Below are 14,588 nucleotides of genomic sequence, written 5' to 3'. Positions count from 1 at the left end.
AATCTTGGAGATGGGCACCCCAACCAGTGAGAGATGGGTCTGTAAGCGCGATCTGTGGAATAGGGGTCTATGAAGGGCCGCACTTTTGATATATTTTGTAGGTTCCACCACTGCAGAGAGCGATGGGTGCAGTAATCTACCAACACTAGATCGGTTATTTGGCCCTGCGACTGATTCCACAGACGTGCTAAGCACTCTTTTAGGGGATGCATGGAAAACCTTGCATGGGGTACAATTGCGATGCAAGACGCCATCATTCCCAGCAGTTGAATGAAAACTCTGGCTGGTAATGTCTGGGTGGGTTGAAACTATAGTATCGTAGACTGAATGTTGTGAATTCTGGCTGCATTGGGAGACGCTAGACGCTTGGGAGTGTTGATAGTGGCTCCTAGATAAGACTGCATCTGTGAAGGATGCAGGTGAGATTTCTGTGCATTGACCATGAAGCCCAATTGATGCAGTAGGTCTATTGTAGTTTGTGTGTTGCAGACAATGTTGGTAAGTGCTGGCTTGATGAGCCAGTCGTCTAGGTAGGGGAAGACATGAATACGTAGTCTTCGGAGATGAGCTGCTACTACTGCCAGACATTTGGTAAATATTCTGGGAGCAGAGGTGACTCCGAACGGAAGTACTTTGAACTAGTAATATTTGCCTGCTTACTAACAAAGGAGGGACTGCGGGCTATATTTATCCAGGTCACGCATACAAGCCCTTGAGTACAACAAAACAGAAAGGTATGCAGTTCCTACTGAACACTGTTGGTCTTTTGAAAAGGGACCCTCACACACCCTCTATCAGTGGGGTGTCTTGCTTCATGATCGGATCTGCTACTTATCGGGTCGGCGCTGCAATACCCGATCGGCGCCCTTGGCGGGACCTTTTAGCGGAGATCTTTTTAGGTTTCGCCTGGCGTCCGCTGCGCAGCAGCGTTCGCGCAGGCGAAATCTAATGTTAGAACAGTACTGGCTTTGGTCCCGCCTTCTCTTCCATTGGCTAGCTCCATAAATGGAGGCTAGCCATTGGAAGAGCGATCTGTCTGTCATTGCCGGAGCAGATTCGTGGGCGTTCCCGCAATTTTTACTCATCCCGCCCCCTTGCGATCGCCATGCGGCGGTGGGCGTATTTTCTTTTTTTCGGTCATGTTTTTGTCTTTTTCGAAGTGTCTTCTGTTGGAGTGGGCTGCGAGTTTTAAGTTGCCAGGAAGTACTGTGTATTTGCGATCAGGTAAGCAGCATTTGTTTCTAATATCTTTTCCCTTTGTACGTCTATCTCGCCTCGTTGTCTCCCTGTCTGTGTCTCCGTGGTGTTTTCTCTTTTGCCCCCGTCTCATGTCCTTTCCAATGGAATGCTTTCGTCGGCATGTTTACGTTGTTTCTGTGCTAAGTCTTTGCGTGTCTCCGTGGCGCATCCACAGAGCAGCCATACCTTGTTACATCTTACCCCTTCCTTTACTCGGACGGACCCCTTTTCCTTGTCCTTAACCCCCCCCAGCTGTTATTTCCTTGCTGCTCGTGTTGGTGCCCCATCCCCCCCAGTACCTCCCCACTCCCCTTGGCGCCATTTTCTCTCCCTCCCCCTTGCTCTCCTCGCACTGTGCCATCCCCAGCCACTTTACCACCAAAACCAATGGTGTCACCCGCGCTGTGCGCACCCCCCCTCGCGACGTCCGTGACATCTATTAATTATAACCTTCAGAGCAGATGTTTTCCTCTGGTCGGCTAGGGGAGAGGTGACCGAGCCCTTCCCCATAGGAACCGCAACCATACTTACGGAGCAAAATACAACGCCGTGGCGTCTCCAACATTGTGTCACGCAACCCCCTGCACCCATGGCCACCCCCACGTCCTGCCGGGAAGGCACTCTGAGCCAAAACCCCCTCCACCCATCACACAAACTGCACACCCGCATATGGGGGGGGAGGGGGATTGTCGAGATGCAAAAAGACCCGACCACAGCCTAGTGTGCTGGAGTGCGACCTGCATCCTGCCTGGCTGCCGCTCTCCCCCGCGTGGACCCGTGCCCACCCCACACGCAACGGGCTCCCACTCCGCACCAAGAGCATACCCATGCCCCTAACCAAGGACTCAGTCGGCACCTCCGTGCCAAGTGGTGCTTACACTCGACCATCGCCCGCATTTCCCGTGCTTCAGAATCCACATGCTCTCACCCGACAGCCTCCTACAGCACCCCACGTCTCCTGCATTACCAGCCATCCCGAGCCTCGCTTTCCCCGCAGCATTTTTTCTGCACCGCCAATGACCCCAACACGCCCTATTCTGTCCACCCCGAGAGGCCGCAAGCACCGCGTCCGACACCGCACTGCCCCTGACCCCCCTGGCCTCAGTCAGACGAACGGACAAGAGCACGCAGACTGGACCTGCACAATGGTCGCCTCCAACATGTTGCACCACGACAGTCGACTGCACAACCCCATCCAGCATTTTCACCCACAGGTGCGCGCCTTGTACAAAGAGCCCATCCAGCACTTTCACCCACAGGTGCGCGCCTTGTACAAAGAGCCCATCCAGCACTTTCACCCACAGGTGCGCACCTTGTACAAAGAGCCCATCCAGCACTTTCACCCGCAGGTGCGCACCTTGTACAAAGAGCCCATCCAGCACTTTCACCCACAGGTGCGCACCTTCCAGCAGTTTTACCAAATTTTTAGGGAGTGCAGAGTTTTTACAAAATTTTACCAATTGTAAATGACAATGCCATTTATTTATCTGTTTTCAAAACCAACACATACATACAAATTTTGTCATTTACAATGCCAATAGCTCAAACTTTTCAAAAGGCGAAACCATTGCATTGTAAATGCTTGTTTCCTTTTTGCCATAAGGTGCAGTGTGTGTAAGGGCCCTAGTGAGTGTAGATAGTAAAGAAGTGAGGCTAAAACAGGAGGTAGTTGTACACCCAGAACTATTTTGAGGATTGTGGCCACTCTCCTGGTTAAAAACATGAATGTTGCGCACCCCTGTTATAAGGTGACGCTATCGGGGTCAACATGTTTCTTGCCATTGTTTCGAAGGGTAGAGCCGATCCCTGAGACAATGGGGCTTCCCGGGGACTGGGGAAACCCCCTTGTGCACTTTGGGCAGGGTGTAGAAATACGGGATTTTAGGATTTGTCAATTAGCTCTCAAGAACTATACCGATCGTGATATGAACCTTCCTTTATATCTCCCACCTTTCTAAGGACACTACACTATTCAGTGTTGAAACCTGCCGGCCACCGCCGAAACAAAAGTCTGACCCTAATGGGCGAGTTCCCTTAACGCCCGCAGCATCTGTACCAGTTGGGCTGCCCTTTTTATGCTGCTTCTTAATACTGCTGTTTTTAAACGCTGCTCCAAATTGCCCTGTGCATGATCACAACCACCCTGAGTGACGCATGCCTTTTATCACCTTATATACTATTAGAACACGAGACAAGTATAGTAGGTGTCTGCAATGCTATGACATATCTCTATGCTTCCCCACTTTTTTCCGTACAGGTTGATGTCCTAGATCTGCAGGTACCACTTTTTAGGGTGCTGTATGGGTGGTCACTTAATTTATTGATTAGGGACCACCACCAAAATGTGTGGATAGATCTTGCATTGGTCCTGAAGAATTGCCTTCAAATAGAAACAAAGGCAAGAAACATTTTGACCCCGATAGTGCACGTCCCTGTGACGGTATACAGGGGTGTACAACATTCACGTTTTTAACCAGGAGAGTGGCCAAATCATTAAAAAGTTCTGGGTGGACCACCACCTCCTATTTTAACCTCACTTCTTTACTTTCTACATCTACACTCACTAGGGTCCTCACACGCACTGCACCTTACGGCAAAAAGGAAACAAGCATTTGCAATGCAATAGGTCTCGCATTTACGCAAGTTTAAGCCATTAGCATTGTAAATGACAATGCCTTTTATTTATGTTTTATAAACAAAAACAAAAATAAAAGTCACTGTTATTTGCTGTGTCAATAGCTCAAACTCGCGTAAATGCGAGACCTATTGCATTGCAAATGCTTGTTATATAGAAATCTTTCAGTGTACAGTTATACAAACACAAAAACTGGCCGACTACACCTAATAATTTGGATATTCTTCCTCTGCTCTGGGGCTGCCCCCATTTTCACTGGGTTCAGGTGACACGCAGGAGTAAATAATGGCCAGCGAGACACGCCATACATGTGTGGTTAGTTACACTACAGAGGTTTACGGGGCAGACTATTTTTCACATCTTTAAAATTCATTTATGCTGCTAGGGCATTACCAGCGCTTTTCAAGTTTTGCTGACAACTTTTAAAAGGCGGCCTCAGGACAGTCCCATCAGCCAGCACTCTTCTGCCCAGTGAGCTCGCAGCCCCAGTACCGCTCACTGAGCCCTCGGGCCCTCGAGTGCAGAAGACATTACCAGAGCTGCCGCTGCTCGGTGAACCCTCTTGGGTGGAGGGACGAGAACCGGCACGTGTGCATGCCACACGGAGAACTCAAGACAAGTCTCCAACGGACGCCTCTGCAGGGCCAGGAAACACCTGCAAATGTAATCACGTTTACGGAAGTGAAGAGTTTTTTTTTTTTGCACGGTCAAAGTAAGGAAACTGCTCCTTTCTCCGTTTTTGTCATCTCTTTAGCCTGTAGAAAGACTGACCCTATTATTTACATTTTTAGAAATCTGAATTTTAACCGCCCTAGTATGCTTGTAGATTTAAAAGTCTGCCCTTCATTTATAATTCTAGAGGAAAATGAATGTTGTGCGTAACTCGCTCTTGTCAAGTACCTAAAACGGCTTAGTATTTAAGGGGTTGTGCACTCGCTGATCTGTTAAATACAGAAAGTCCCTCCTCGTTGGATTTTCTTCTACCAAGGAAGCTGCCCCTCCAAGGCTGGAATCCTTGGAGTAGGTGGTATCGTCACGAAACACTAGCATTCCCATGTGAGGGTTTACACTGGAAAGGTAGTTTATACAATGAAGCCACAAGTCTGCGATGGAAACACCCAACTTCCTAAAAGAATAAACAGTACACGAGGCGAGCGTGTTTTTGGCCGAACTAGAGGCCAATAGGAGACAGGAAGCAGTTGGGGTGGAGGAACAAATCACATTTGCCTTCTTCCTTTCCACCCCACCCACTGCAGAAGAAAACTTGATCAAGGAAATGCACCATTTTCACAGCAATTAGGACTAAATGCGGTTATTAGGCAGGAGGTCTTGGGGCAGAGAGGATGGCGAAAAAGGACGAAGGAAGGGGTGGAGGTGGTGAGGAAGGGGACGAGTAAAAACCTGTTCCTCCTCCCCCCCCCTGCAAAAATAAAATCACAATTTGAGATATTGTAAGTTGTTAGTGTACATTTTATTTACCCCGTTGCTGGGGTAGCCATGCGCTATACAAGCAAAATTAACATAACAAATTAACAGTAGCGGTAATTTAATTGCATGCGTTGGTATTGTGAACTACAATACAACATATAGGACTTTTGTATCCTGAAGACAATGTGCACTACCTAATGGTTTGCCAATGTTCTTTCTCCTCTCCTATGATTATCTAAATCAGGTCTCACAGCTCAGATAATTAACTCAGTGTCGGTTTGATTACCACTCCGCGCCTAATTCCAGTTTATCCAAAGCAGGACCAAACAGTTGAACCAGGGAATTACAGATCGACCCTAATCTACCCCTAGCCTTCTCCCAGAAAAGTGCTTCCACGATGCCTTTAGTAGATCTATGGAGCCTGTTACTAGCAGATAGCTACCGACACAAAAAAACAACAGATTGCTCTTGAAGATACAACTGTAGGCGAATGTCGGCCTGGGCATCGAACAAGGAGGGCTACTGAAAACGTTGGACATTGCTCGAAATGACAGTTTACCGGGAAAGGCAGCACGGAGTCAGAAAAGGCTACTATCTATTTAGCTCTGATCAGAGAAAGCAGGCACCCCAGCACGGCTGCCAGTTAACCATAAAGCTATCTTAATGCAACATTTAGATTCCTAGATTTGTATATGCTTTCTTGTTTTTATTGTACATAAATATACCTTTTTGTTATTTTATTACCATTTGTTGAATGTGACTTCATGAATGTATTAAGCACACAATTCTAGTTGTCATGATTTAGGCTGTGCCCCTAACTGTGTTGCCCACGCCACTTCCACAGGTTTTCCATGCCCCTTTTAGAGACCCTCCAGTTTTTTTTATCCCTCTGAAAGCCCTAACTCTCACATTGAAGGTATAGCAGCCGTTCTGAGAAGTGCTGGTACTATCTAATTGAAAGCGGGGTCTGCTCGCTGCATGCTGAGAAGTGTGTTGCCCTGCCACGTTAAAAGTGCAGCCTCTACTCAAAGAATGAATAACGTAAAAGAAAAGTGAAATGGCCTAATAAATGTGTTTTAAAAATTTGGAGGTGGTCCAGCTGGACTGTTAGAAAGAAAAACAGAAAAGTTTCACTTGAGAGCACCGGAAGAACTGTTGCTTTAACTCCTGATCCGAAGGGGCTCACAGCAGGCCAGGGGGTTAAATGGGTGCACTAAGGGTTACCTCCATAACCTTCACCCTCCACACAAGCAGGGCCGGCTCTAGGCATGTGCAAGCTGTGCACCTGCACAGGGCCACCAAACCAATATATATCCTTAATATATTAATCCTCTGAAGATGGATACATATTTGCGTGGTGGCCCCTGGCAGGGATTTGGCGGCCTCCGGCTCTATTCCACTTCTAAACCCCCTCCCCTCTTTACTGGCCTGCGCGCTCCGCCCCGCCCGGACCCCCTCTTCCGGGCCCCCTACCTACGCTTCTAGCCCAGGGCCACCATGAGCCTAGAGCCGGCCCTGACACAAGACACAGTCGAAGAGCCTAGATGAGTTTGTGGTATTTCCAAAATAATCGACCTGATATCATTCATCATCGTAAAATTCATGTAATGAATAATGTAACATCAGATCTCTCTGAGAATAACTAACTACCCCCCCCCCCCCCCCCCCGGCCCCCAAACTGCGAAAATCATCTAAAAGCAAAAGTCAACTAACTGTCCTTTACCTTGAAATTGCAACAAAAAAATTGAATAAAACAGAAAAACAGTTCGGCCTGGAATGAATGATGTAGTAACTTTCCCTCAATCTAGAAGCCTGCCCGTTCGCAGCGCTACACCCTGTCCCCAGAGCCCTCCCAGATGATGAAATGTGTACCTTGGAGAGAAGAGACCGAAGGACGGCGCTCGCTGGTCTGGAGTCTATACTGTGCGGGATTAGTCCCAGAAGGGCAGGTTGGATCCCGTCCCACCAGGTTTCAGTCATCTGGAGATCCTACCCCGCCCTCTCCGGCTCACCGTTTACCTGCGGCTCGCCCTGTGACGTGCGCGGCCTCCCTCAGGAGAGCATGGCCGGACGATGAAAAGAAACTCGCTGCGGCAGCAGGTTACGCACTGGAAACCGGGGCCTTGTAAAGATGCCAGCAAACAGAGAACACGAACAACGGGAAAGTGTAAGTGCGAGACCTATCGCATTGCAAATGCTTGTTTATATTTTGGCTGTAGCTCTGTCCCTATATGGAACTAGGTTTACAGAATGTTGTGAATGGCTGTCCATTGTCCCTTGTAGGCCTCCAGCACTGCATTCACAGCCACTCAGTAGGATTCACAGACGGAACCTTCCTCATTCACCTGATTTCTGTAAATTCTACTAAATATCAGTATTTCAGATTAGTACGTAAACCACAGAACAAATACAAATTGGGTATTAATGAAGCATTGTGCAAATTGAGCAAACACTTTTCCACCTGATCCTTCATGTATCAGGCGCTAAGACTTTTGAGACCCGATGAACAAATGTCGGGTCTCAAAGCATTTGCTGTTTCTTCCACAGGGACTGCTGTGTGAACCCTACCTCGCCTTTGTATTGTGGTTAATGTACAAAGCGTTTGCAAAGAAGGTCTCCCACTGGCCAGGCACTAAGCAAGGTAAAGGCATACATCACCTTCAGCGACACCCGAGTGCGGGGTGACAGTGCATGGACATGCCCAGTCAGTGCTTAATTTGTGCTGGTGCTTCCGGGACTTACTTGCCAGCACCGGGACTTATGACAGTCTGCCACATGATAGTGGTGTCTGCCAATTTAGGTATGAGCACAAGAACTTCTGTTTCTTATTTCAATTTACATTTCCGATTATTAGTATTTGCCTCCAAATCAATTTTTATAGCTTTGGGGGCCTGTAATAGTATGAATGGTCACACTTTTAATTAAGAGTGTGATGATTAGTAGTGTGTTGGTGCTATCATTGGCAGTGCTGCCAGGGGCTATTGATGGTGCAAGCTCTAGTTTCCTCCTGTCAGGAGCCACGGCACTATGTTTTTTACAAATTAAGCACTGTAGCCCCGTCACCCGATAACCAGCGCCCAACAGCCACCAAAGAGGGTTCACCTCCCTGGGAAGGAGGGTGCGAGCACGGTCTGACACAGTCTCCGACCCCCCCCTGCACGCTCAGCAGCTCGCCACAGTGCCAGGCACTGACTGGCAGGCGTTTATTCTTCGATGGGATTAAACACTCGCAGTGCTCCACTCCCCAGAAAGATACATGCGTCAGACTCTGCTCCCCCTGTTCCCGAGTGATGGGCTAACTCTTGTAAGATGCAGAGCTATGGAGGGCAGGTCGTAACCAAACAGGAAACAGGGTGCAGCTAAAAGGGTTAGGGAGGATAATGCTAAAGAGCGAGCAGGGGAGCTGCTAAAGGAGCAGAGTGCACCTACAAATGGATAGAACAGCTAAAGTGGGGCATGGGACAACTATGGAAGGGGAGCAAGATGAAAGGAGGAGGCAGGCCGCAACTATCAACGGGAGATGCAACAAGATGTCAAATACATCTCCGCCTTCCCAGCGACAACAATGTAAAATTGGACTCCATCCCACGAGGCTGGCGACGGCGTCCCCTTAAGTTAAACTGAGGAAAAGTGCTGAGTAAACACCTGTGCAGAGGCAGCCAGGAGAGCAGCCGAGGGAGCTTTTCGGGACGAATATCTCTGCATCAACCAAACAGCTAGGTCAAGTTTATCCCTGTGTTATCACTAGTGAAATGCGAGCCCGAAGTCAGCGCCCACCCGGGTCTGGCTCACACCCCCAGACACGCCCGCTGTCCACCTCACGAGCCGCTGCTCGCCCTAACAGACGGGGTGGGCCTCGTACACATATAAACATTCAGGCATGACCCTAAAACTAGCCGAGGTTTACCGGGATCCACCCAGCGCCTCCCGCCGCTCGCGCTTCCTCCTCTCACGCTACCACAGCTTCAGAAAATAACATTCTTTACTTCCTTTTTTTGAACAAATTCTAAGAAAAACCCGTTTTGTGGCGCGTGCATCAGCCTCGGAGTCAGGGACATAACAAAGGCCCCTGAAGCCCCTGCGGTTGGGGGCGAGGGCTAACCCTTCAGCGGCCCACAAAACGTTCACACCATTCATTCCGCTTAAGGCCAATGTATATTTGTAATATATGGTAAACTTGGTTGGCCGTTCTTTGCATTCTGCATTCTTTTGCTGTACACCATTGCTTCAAATCTTAAGGCATATGTTTTTCATCTTTGCAATTTTTCCGTACAAACAATCCCCAATAGTGCCAAGCTACATAGCTGCCACCTGGAGCCACGCGGCACATCTCCTGTCCACACGAGGGAGGGAAAGTGAAAGCACGCCGTGCACGCGCAGTGTTGAAATGCCGCAAGCTGTATGTGCACATCGCCTTTATGGGCACGTGCACATGCAGTGTCCGGGCAGGCACGCGGAAGGAAGACAGGGAGGGAACCAAACATGCTTGCTTCCCAATCGAAAGCACGGATTTGGCAAGCGCGCCAGTAAGAAGCGTGGGTGGAGCTTCCACCCTCACTTCGCAAGCCAAACCAACGACAATAGGATCTCGCCAGGAGCGCGCAATACATGCGCTGCGTTGCTAGGTGAGACCTAAATAGATCTCCGCTAAAAGGCTCTGCCAAGGGTGCCGATCGAATATTGCAGCGCCGACCCGATAAGGAGCAGACCCGATGATGAAGCAAGACACCCCACTGATGGGGGGTGTGTAAGGGTCCCTTTCCAAAAGGAGGAACCCTCCTCCTGCCTCTAGTGTGTACTTCTGTACACACTATTTGCACATCAACCAACAGTGTTCACTAGGAACTGCATACCTTTCTGTTTTGTAATATTTGCCTGCTATCACAAATCTGAGGTATTTGTGATGAGCTGGATGAATTGGAATGTGAAAATATGCATCTTACAAGTCTAGAGTAGACAAAGTCGCGCTGCTGTTAAAGTGGAAGTACCTGTTGGAGGGTCACCATATGAAAGTGCTCTGACAGTATGTATTGGTTCACCTCTCTGAGCTCCAGAATAGGTCTTAATGAGCCGTCCTTTTTTTGGAGATCAGAAAATCGAGAGTAAACCCCTGTACCTTAGTACTGAAGTGGAACTGGTTTTATGGCTCCTTTCAGTAAGAGATTGCACTTCTTGTTCGCACAACCGCAAGTGGTCTGGTGACAGTTTGTGAGAGCGAGGTAGAATATTTGGAGGATTGGAGGTAAGTTCCAGGCAATAACGATGTTGAATAATTCCAAGCACCCATTTGTCGGTTGTTCTAGATTGCCAAATGGGGAAAAATTGTTGAAGGCTTCCCCCTGACAGGTGTGGAATATTCGGAGGGAAGTCACTGTTTACTAGGGGATGGGGAGTTACGGGTGTGGTGCCCTTACCTTGGCCATTAGAGTTGTTTCCTCTACACCCTCCTCTAAAAATGCCTCTTGAGGAAGAGGATTGGTTGTTACCCTTGTATGAGGAAGTTTTTAGGTCTGACGGTGTTGACTTGGACCCTCCCTGGTAAAAGGCGTGCCGAAAGAAGCCCCTGTTTGGAAGAGACTGAAGAGATTCCATGTATTTTGCTTCCCCAGTGTCCCTTTTCATTTTTCAAGAGCTTGATGAACCCCAGCGCCAAAAAGATGTTCTTTGTCAAAAGGTGTATTTAAAATAAATTGCTGGACTTCGGGCTTAAAACCCAAGATCCTTAACCAAGCATGCCTTCTGAGTAGGACGCTAGTGTTGACCTCTCTAGTTGCGGTGTCAGCAGCATCTAGAGCACACCTTATGGAAGAGTTGGAAATTAAGTATCCTTCTTGGACCAAGTCTTGGGCTTCATGCTCATCTGGGAGATATTGTAGCAATTGCTCCATTTCGTCCCAGTGCGCCCTGTTGTACCTGACTAGAAGGCCCGGAGTGTTGGCAATATGCCAGTGATTGGCAGCTTGAGCAGCTATGCATTTGCCTGAAGCGTCAATAAGTTTTGATTCCTTATCCGGGGGAGGAGAGTCCCTTGAGGTTTGGGAATGAGCTCTCTTGCAAGCATTGGATACTACCAAGGAGACAAGTGGTAACTGGCCTTTAACCTGTTGAGGAAGGTTTGTATTTTTTGTTGACTCTAGGAGTCCGGATTCGTGCATGTACAGGGTCGTTAAAATTTTCATCTGAGTGCCTCATCATTCCTTTGCACATAGGGAGTGTTTGGCTCGATCTGTGTGTGGATCCTAGTGTCAAAATCCTCTTCTAAGGATTCATGGTATTGTGCGGCCCTGGCAATACATTCTTGATAGGATATATTGTCATCAGGTGGAGATGGATTGGCAGGGTAAAGGTCTGGATCATTATCCAATGGAGGGTCAATTGTATAATCAGTCCATGGATCTCCTGGTAAGTGTGTCTCCCTCATCAATATTATCTCCTTCAAGGTGAGATAGTGGAGAGTTGGGAGGTGTGATGTCCAAAGGATCTAAAAGTTGAGGAGGGTGGAGGAGATGGCGGTTGTGGATTTTGTAATGGCTGTGGTCATCAGGAAGCTTGTGCTTAGAAGGTGGCTTGACGTGAATATGTCCTTTTATCAGGATTACTGTACAGTTTCTTTTGTTTGGGATCCTATTTGGAAAGTACTATGTCTATTTTCGGATCCGATGGTGCTGAAGTGACATCTTTGGTTTTCGGCACCAACAGTTTTAGGGCAGAGATAGAATGGCCTTTCGGCACAGGTGGTTTTGGCTCCGAAGGCTGTTTCTTTTTTCGGCGTGGAGGGTTTCGTCTTCAAGCCAACTTTGTGCTTGAGACCGGAAGGTTTCAGCTCAGAGATGGATGTCGACTCACTCAGTCCTGAACCGGAAGGCTTGACGATATGTTTCGCTGTCAAGCTGGGAGGCAGAGCGTCAGAAACATCGTCTCGGTGCCGACCTTGGCCAGAAGGCAGAGCTGGTGCCGAAGCCTTGAATTGTTTGGGAGTGGGTGGAGAGGGCGAGGGTTCTTCTGTACTCACATCACCCTGTCCCTGCAGCACATCGTCGACTTTGAGGTTCCAACTCTGAATCCGACCCGGAGAAGGCCTGTTCTTCCTCAGCTGATGAGGGCTCGAGGTTATCTTGCTCAGAGTCTTCAACAAAGATATCTGGCGTCTCGTCAACGTTTTGTCGCTGCATCTCTAAACGTCGAGCCCGACGACCGCAGAGTCTTCTTCTTTGTGCTCTGGAGACAAGCACAAGTTACGCACTTGGTGTGATTCTCAGTGCATGGGCACTTGGCGTGGCACAGAGGACAGAATTAGAACGGAATCCAGAACCGCATACAAAACCATACCGTCGAGGGTAGAGTGAATTGCGCATCGAGGGGAACCCAAAGAATGGTTTCGAATCTATGCACAGCAGTACATATCCAAACTTGATGACGGGAAAAGACAAACAATGGAGTCGATGCCCATGCGCACTATCACCGAAAGAAGGAGCCACCTTACCTCGTGACTGGAAAGACTTCTTCGAAGAAAAACAACTTGCAAACATCCGGACAAGATACTAGATGGCAGGAGTATGCAAAGCATGTGTATCTAAAGCACACATGCCTCGAACATAATGTTTCGTGAATGTTGGTGGATGAGGATGCAAACTTTTAAACCTAATAAAATGTGATTATTTTAAAATAGCAAGTATACACTGATAAAAGACTGGATTAGAGGGTGGTGGGTTTTGTTTACAGGGAGGTCCTGGAAGCAGGGACTTGTGGTCTTCTAGAGTATAGTCACCAAGGTAACCGCATTCTGCTGGTGATGCTACAGAGCACAAGTATGTTATGAAGTGAAGGCGACCGGTTTCACTGGGCAAGTTATTTTTTAACTGATGTATGGCACAGAATATATTTCTAAAGGACTGCATATGAAGCAGTGATTTGAGATTTTGAACAAAACGGATGTGGAACACACACCTCAGGATTCTAGGTGTACCAGCAGAGATGTCTCACTGGCTGAGCTTTTAAACGTGAAGAGAGGAAGCTTTAGCAGGTATCCAACGTACTTCGACTTACTACAAAACAAGGAACACGTTAAACCAATGTGGGTATGGTAATGGTATGCCCTGCTAAGGGCAAGGTTAGTTCCTGAAGGGGGCTCATGCAAGTATATCAGTAATAATGGATGAAACTTTGTTGTTCCCATCGGATCTGAACCTCGCCACCATAACAAGGAGAAGAAAGCTTTTGAGCATTAAAGGAAAATTCTTCAGCAGGAAGAGAGAATTGGAGGTGAAAAGCTGTCAAGCATATGGAGGGAAGACGTTTCCTCTCTCATAGGTAGACACAGCAAGAGTTTATCTATGAAACCTTGAGAGTAAACCAGATGGACTTAATAATGCCTGATGAAATACATAAGGAGTATGAAAATAAGCATGGACTGGAATAAGTTTTAAATATATTTGTTGACACACAAACTTGAAATATTTGTACAATGCAATAAAGTTTCTTTTTATTTAAAAGAGCGGTTGATGTTTTTTGTTAGTTTTATAATATTATTGATTTTATTTTTTATTGCAAGCATAGGCCCCAAAAACTAGAAAGAAGAAAAGTAAATCAAAACATGTTGCCTTCTAAACAAAGAGGTTTAATGTTTGCAATAGAAAATGTAAAGTAAAAACAGATCACCCATCTCTTATAATTTGAATAGAACAGTACACGAGTAGGTGCATTTGAAACATCACAGGTCAAGCATTAGAAAAGTGTTGGGAGGTTAATAAGGGCCATGCACAAATGCTCCAATTTTTCTACATGTTCACATTTGAAGTTGACATCTTTTTAGACAAAGACTTCACACATTTTGCTTGTGTGTCTGCATGCAATAGGTAGGAGTACTAATTAATATACTCATATAATCAATGAAATAATCATAATGGTTGAATAACGTATCTTCTTCACCATTGTTTTAATTCTGGTTACAATGCTCCATTTTCTTTTACTAAGCATTTTAAGTGCCCGTATTTTACACATGAATCCAATAGCTTCAATAAATGTTTGAACTGCCGATATTTGTATTTCTTGTTTCTCCCTTTGGGCATGCATACATTAATAAAGAAAGGATAGCTCAGTTTCCACAATTTCCTTGATGAAAATATAGTTGTCATGTTCTGAGGTTACAAACACCATCTGATACCCTGTGAGGTTTAGGGTTCCAGATGGCACACTGTGAGCTAGCCAGGAATCCGGCCAACATATTCTGAGGGTATGAGTGGACTCAGTCCCCATATTTTTTAAGCTTATGTTGTGCAAATGCAGT

The 14,588-nt window shown here is 47.1% G+C and overlaps 1 protein-coding gene across 1 annotated transcript in view; it reads right to left on the bottom strand.

Annotated features, from left to right (window-relative positions):
* The window catches only part of NME4 (NME/NM23 nucleoside diphosphate kinase 4), a 76,269-nt gene that overhangs the window by 14,771 nt on the left and 46,910 nt on the right, over positions 1-14,588 (bottom strand). The gene's annotated exons all lie outside the window — the stretch shown is intronic.

This window comes from Lissotriton helveticus, chromosome 10 (assembly GCF_964261635.1).
Source record: "Lissotriton helveticus chromosome 10, aLisHel1.1, whole genome shotgun sequence".
In the NCBI taxonomy this organism is placed as follows: domain Eukaryota; kingdom Metazoa; phylum Chordata; class Amphibia; order Caudata; family Salamandridae; genus Lissotriton; species Lissotriton helveticus.
Note: the sequence above shows the minus strand (reverse complement) of the source record. Positions and strands in the feature narration are given on the sequence as shown.